The following is a 7,279-nucleotide window of genomic DNA, read 5'->3' on the forward strand; positions in this document are numbered from 1 at the left end:
GCCTTTTGGTAGCCGTGGGAGGTTCGATTTAAAAAAAGCTCGAAATGGGAACCGTCGCAACCACACAGGAAAAGTGGAAACCAAAAACGATTGTGGTGGTGCCATACATACATGCAGTATCGCACAACGTGAAGAAAGTACAACGCAAGCATGAGGTGGATGTAGCTTTCATAGCCCCCTGTAAGCTCGCGAGGTTGTGCTCTCTAATACGTAATCGGAGCAAAAAGAAAAGTGAAAAAAAATGCATGCAAGAAGAGACATGTAAACCCCTTTGTGACCTGCCCCACTAAGGTCGTTTACCAGATTGCGCTCCGCTGCGGTTAAGTTTACATTGGCCAAACGGGTCGATGTATAAACGACCGACTCGGGGAGCAATCAGCACCTTTAAAGGCTGTCGAGGGTGGTATGCACCTACCTGTGAACATAAAAGATTCTGGTTGCACTCCACTGTTTAGAAATGCAACCATCTTAAACAAGTCTAATGACAGAATGGCAAGATAAATTATTGAAGCTGGCCAGATATACGCACAATCTGCCACATGTGTCAGTGTCCCATCAGTTGCCTTGATAGATAAAGAAATTAGGTATCTCCTTGGGTGTTAGCATTTTCTACAATTTTTTGCATGTCATTACGCATGAGCTTTGTATCAGCCTTCTGACTGTGCATGTGCGGCCCTCCACCCCCTGGAAAATCTTTCATGAAACTTCAGTTGTAAGTGAGGGTCGGTCCTATCCACACCATTTCTTCCCACCCGTATTAATGATCAATGACACATCATGCACCAACTGGCCCAACAGTCTACGCTTCTGAAATGCATCTAGATTATTTTCCATATCTTGCGTACTTGCTGATGGAAAGCGAGATAAATAGTCAGCATTGGTATAACAGTGACCACTCTTCTATGTGAAAGAAAAGTCATATTCTTGAAGCCGTAATGACCACTAAACTAATCACCTAGATGGGTCGCATGGTCCAAACAACCAGCAAAGTGAATGGTAGTCTGTCGCTATGCTGAAGTGGCGGCCGTACAAGTATGGTCAAAACTTGTGGGTGGAAAATATTACCACGAGGAATTGCAGTTTGGTTATAGTATGATTCCGCTCAGCCTTGGTAAGAGTACGGCTTGCATAGGCGATGACTTTCTGGCATACGCCATGTGTCTCTACGAGTATGGCTCCAATTACCCAGATTACTACTATCGGTGTGAAGCTCAGTTGGGGCCTCAGGATCAAAGTGATGCAAAATTGGAGCTGAGGTGAGCAGAAATTTTAGTTGGGAGAATGCAGACTCACACTCAGTAGTCTATGTGGACAGTGTGTCCTTGTGAAGGAGTGGCATGAGCGCATGAGCTAGGCATTCAAAGTCCTTGATGAAACGGCACAAGTACAAACATAGTCCCAGGAAGGTGTGGAGGTCTTTTGCCATTTCCAGCTGGTTCGTCATGAATTGCTGCAAGCTTTTCGGGGTCTGGGCGAATGCCTTCCTTGTCAATGAGGAAACCAGAAACAAATGTTTGACTTTCACCAAAGTGGCACTTTTTGGAGTTTAGAATCAGTTCAGCTCGTCAAATGCAGTCAAGAACAACTTCGAGTTGCTGGTTGTGCTCATGAAATGTCTTGCCGTAAAGAATGTCGTCAAGGTAATACATGCATATTTCCCATCGCGTTCAAGAATCGTTCAGATGTTGCCGGGGCATTACACAAACCGAAAGGCATTATGTTAAAATTGGAGTCCATCTGGCATTATGGAGGCAGTCTCCTCCTTGTCTGGCGGTTGTATCAGTATCTGCCAGTAGCCAGAGTGCGCAACAGAGGAGAAGTACAAAGCAGAATGTAAACAGTCAATGGCATCATCTGTCATCTATATGTGGGAGAAGATACACATCTTTCTTTATCATTGCACTTAGGCGTCTGTAGTCAACACAGAATTGTCATGAATCATCTTTCTTCATGACCAATATAACTGAAGCCACCCAGAGACTACTGGATGACGCCTTTCTGCAGCATGTCTGTAGCTTGTTCAGCATTCACTTTGCACTCGGCAGGAGAAACGTGGTATGGCTTCTGTTGTATTGGCAGCGCTGTTCCAGTATTGATGTGGTGGCGTACAATGCAGTGAGGTGGTGAAGTGGAGTGAGATAGACGCTCTTGTGCAAAGTCAAACACCGACGCATAGCAGGCAAGGAGCTCTTGGAGCACTTGTTGGTGGGAAGAGGGGAGCAATTTGTTAACCATGCTCCTGAAGTTGGAAGAGTGGTCACTGAGTGGTAGGCTTGCGTCTGCAGAAGTACCAACCGCACAAATGCCGTCAGGTAAAATAACTGGCTCAGACATATTAACCGTCCACACGCGAGCACAACCATCTCCGACTTCGACAAGTGACTGAGGGACAAGTACATTCTTCTTTACAGTGTTGACATATTCGGGTTCAATTATTCCATAGCAGAAACCAGCGTGAAAGTGCAAAGAGGTCAGTGGGATGAACATTGCCATCTGCGCAAGCAAAAGTATATCAGCTGACAAGACCTTCTGACGGAATGTTGTCAAGGCGTCAATATTTAGCATAGGTGAACAGGTGATTGGATATCGCTGCTGAATAAAATTTCATCAGCTCTGCAGCCTAATGTTGCTCCACACTCCTGCAAAAATTAAATACAAAGAATTACGGCATGTGTGCTAGTACGGTAAGTTGAGTTTGGAATGCCTTTCCACCAACGGTTATCACAACGGAACATACTCCCACAGGACGGAACAGTCCACCACCAACTCTGTGAAATGTGGTATTTCCCTCCCAAGCAAACGTCACTTTCAGTCCTAGGCAGTTCTTGAAAGAGAGACACATCAATGACAAGGAAGCACCAGTATCTACCAAAGCCACAGTTTGCCATTGACACAAGCACACACTTTGCTCTTTAACATGACGACAGGCGGAGGCAGTTGAAAAAGTGACCAATCCGCAACCTCACCTCCATTGGTCGCACCAGCCCGTTTTCCAGCGGGGTTGGCGTAGGCAAGCAGAGACGTGGAGATGGTCATCGATTTGTCCAAGTCAGCAGTGGAGTCAGGCTGCAGGTCAGTCCGGCTGGGGAGTCATTCCTTGGTGTGTACGTGTCTTCTCTAGGTAGCTGGCGAAAAGATACAAATGGTTGCCAGGATACAGCTTCTTTCATGCGAGGTGGATATGCGGGATCTGAAGGAGCACATTGTGGGCAATGGCAGCAGTACCTGGCGATGTGTCCCTAAGGCCCGCAGCTGTAGCACACAGGTGTGCTGCAATTTTCATTGAAGTTGGGCACAGATCTCGAATTTGCACTGTAGATGGGATACGTACACCGAAGCTGCCTGTCACGCCAACATTCAAACCTCGTAGATTGTGGCTGGATCACGGTATTCTGGCCATAGGTGCTGTAAGTGTGGCAGACAATGTCAGAAGGTCGTGACGAGGTCACCGATGGCTCCATGTAGCGCTCATCAACAGAGCATTGGTGGTACATGCGGTTGGCATCTGTGCCTTGAAAATGAGTAAGTTCACCTTTAACAACTCTGTACTAAAACCACAGGGCTGTTAGAGGCAGATACGTACACACTTCCTATGGCAGTCATGTTGCCCAGCTGACCAGACTGGAAGAATGCGGCATGTTTTAAGAGCCTCGAACATACGACAGTCGGACGTGGTATTGAGGTCTTCCTTAGAGATAAAAAAATAACTACACATGTTGGGCAATTCCCTTGAGTAGGTGTCCAACCTTGTCCACGTCCAACACTTTTGCGTTCACAATTCCGCGAAGCTTCAGGATTTCCTCAATATAGGTAGTACACATCTCTCCTGGTAACTGCGCTCATAATGAATGTGTCTGCTCAGCCTTTTTCTTTTTCGAAAGTGAATTACCAAAGCACTTCTTGATCTCTTTGATGAAGCTGTCCCAAGTTGTGAGCACGCCCTCGTTCTTGTTGAACCACATAAGGGCTGTTCCGGCAAGGAAAAGACGATCTTAGACAGCTGCGCAGACGTGCTCCGTTCATTGTGCTGGCTCACCCTTTGGTAGTGTCTCAACCAGTCTCTGACATCCCCATTCGCTTTGCCTGAGAATGTATGTGCTTCACAATGTTGGCCTTGGAGCACGTTGCAATCTCGTTTTCTCTTCCAGAGGTTAGTTCCTGCAGGAGACTGTTTGCAGCCATAGTGGATGTCTTCATGTTATAACATGAACATTCAGAGAAGCCCATAATAAAAATATATATATTTTGCAGTGCCGAGAAAAAACCCATATACAGCATAACTACAAGGAAAGCCTGTTACAATAAAACTATGTTACAATGGAATTTTGTGTTTTGTAAAACAGAAAACCAATGAAACCAGCAGTCTCAATGGAGCTGTTATTCTTCGTCTAGGCCCATATTTTGTAACGCTTTGGTTTTCGAAGAATTCAGTTTGACGGTGGCGTCATGTTTGGGTGGTCCGCTGACATAATGAAAACAAGGGGAAGCATAGAGGCCAATCGGCACGCAGGTATTTTCAGGATGTGAACGCCACAAATCAACTGAAAATATAGCAAATTATGAATGTTTCTTGGGAAAGAAAAAATAATACATTCATGTACTAAATACTAAATATATTATATTCAATAGTGGTCACAGGGTCCTAACTACTCCACTAGCGTTAACACTTGGTGCTCATCAAATTCCACCCGGTGACTTGGTTCTATTCCTCGGTGTTCTCCTGGACGCTAACCTCAAATTTGACTCCCACGTTAACAATAAAGAAAAAAACAGCATTTGGCATTCGCGCTCTAATAAAAGCATGTGCCTTCTTTTCTCGCAAGGTTCTTTTATCACTTTACTTTGCTTTTATCCATAGTCATATTAACTATGGAATCGCTGCCTGGGGCAACACGTACAATTGCCACCTGTCATCAGTTCAGCATTTACAAAATCAAGCCATTCGTATCATTACTAGCAGTCCTCGTCAGTCAAATGCATCCATTTTGCTCCGTCAAAACCTCATTTTAACCACCATGAACTTGTTTCAATATAATTTAACAATCTTATTTTTCAAGTTGCTTAACAACCAATTGCTTTACGAATTCGTTAACCTAAATGATTTACATAACTACAATAGAACTAGGTTTGCCTTTAACAGAAATTTTTTACTGCCTCGTGTCCGTACCAACTATGGTAAACTAACATCATCTTTCGCTGGCATATCTTTATGGAATCACTTACCATCAAACATAAAATCACTCACATCATTCTATGCCTTCAAAAAATCCCTTAAAGAGTTCCTTTTGACGCAGTGACGCAATTATGGTTCCAAATGTTTTATTTATTATCACTATTTCTCTTATGTTTTGCTGTTCACATGCTTGCTGTTGCCTTTAGTCGTTTTGTTCATAATGCTTCTTTTTATGTATTCTCATGTTTTTTGTGTCTGTTGAAATTTTGTATATGTATATTTCTAGCACACTTATATTTTTACTTCATGTTCATCTCGGCCTGCCGATCATATTTTTCTCTATTTCGTTCTGTTCCTTCTTTACATAATTTAAAGGTTGTGTTGTACGCCGTATTATATTTATTTTTTGTTAGTAGTACTGTACATTGTAATCATAATCACTTTTCTGTTGTTGCACTAGAGCTCTTCGTTTCTGTTAGTGTACATTCTATAAGTTTTATTTCTGTCCTGCCACCTATGTAATTTTTTTTCTTATATTTACCCACCGAGGGTCCCGGTTACAGTCTTCGACTTTGGGACCCTGGTCTGTAAAACGAAAATGTAACTGTTTCTTTGTTTGTAATGAATAAACTTGATTTGATTTGATTTGATGTTATTGATCAGGTTTATGTTTTTCATTATGAAACGTGTGTGGGACATACGGGTGTTGAGTGATTTAGCATATTTTGATTGCTGCAGTTGACCTATTTATGCCGCATGGTGGGGCATTGTGCGCTGGCTTGCCACTTTCGAGGGACCGTTGCTTGACCACCACCTTTTCGTATGTCATCTTTGGAAATTTCACCCACTCCTTTTCTTTGACGACTATTGTTATGGCTTCAGCAAAAAAAAAAAAAAAAGGCTGACTGACGGCTGGAACAGGGCAAAGGTTTCCTTGTTGGCCACGCACTGTTGGAAACTTCCAGTCACAGAAAAGAGCAACGTGCGCAGCATTCTGGCCACAGTATCAATGCCACTAATGCGCTGCAGCCCCAAACCAACCTCAAGCTTCTCGCACAGGCAGCGAACTGTTCCTTTTGAGAGCCTCAATCGCCTCCTGAATTCTTCGTCTCCCATATCAAACATGCTTTGTTGATGTCAAGGTCATCATTGTCTCTCACGGACACTCGCTAAAAGCACCAACCCAGGCGCCACAGGGATCACCATCGATGCTGTTTTGCTTGGAACAACGATCTCGCCCGTGCACAAGGCACACACAGGCTCTGCACGCGGCACACGGCGCTTCGGATCACACCGAAGCACCTTGCGTCACTTTGCTTCACAGCAGACGACAAATTCTGTTTTCACATAATTGGCAAGTGCGTGACATCACCATAATATGCGTGCGTGCCTTGAGGCGACGGCGCCACCCAGGTGGCGACCAATTGCTGCTCACAAAGCGAATTCTTCGGAAACAGAAGCACTACAGAATATGGGCCCTGGTCAGCAGAACAGCCTTCCATATAGCGCGGAAGCCTCAGCACTTGTATCACATACAAGAAATGCAGTGAACTGAAGGAACTGACAGGTTGAAATTCAAGCTATCTCTAGTTGCAGGCATTCGCCGATAGCACCATCACAACACACTACAGTAGTTTTCAGTGGAACCCTCATACCGCAGTGTTCCCAGATTGCATGTTGTGCAGAGGATTCACATTGATGAAGACAAAAAGACTTTGTCACTATTCAGAGCCTATTAAACTATTCATTTAGTTTCATAGTAGTCCTGCATACCAATGTACAAGGTTCAGACCGACTGCAGTAAGCATCTGGCCCAGTCTGGAGTGATTTACTACAAAGTGGATCTGTGTACCACAGAATTAGCAACAGTATAGTGTCCCAGAGAAGGAATATCACAAACAAGTATATTAAGTGGGTGATGGTTGCATTTTGGGGGGCAGGGAGGAGGAGCTAAGGTTCCATTATTCTGTTAAGTTTCCCATGCTTGGTGCATAATAATACAATTATTACCTTGAGCAGGCCCTTGGTCTCCCTGAAGGCGTGTACCATCCTGGACTCATCACCTGACGCAGGCGCTCGAAGGATATGCGCCTTTGTTCATAGGCA

This window comes from Dermacentor variabilis, chromosome 8 (genome assembly GCF_050947875.1).
Source record: "Dermacentor variabilis isolate Ectoservices chromosome 8, ASM5094787v1, whole genome shotgun sequence".
Taxonomy (NCBI): Eukaryota; Metazoa; Arthropoda; class Arachnida; order Ixodida; family Ixodidae; genus Dermacentor; species Dermacentor variabilis.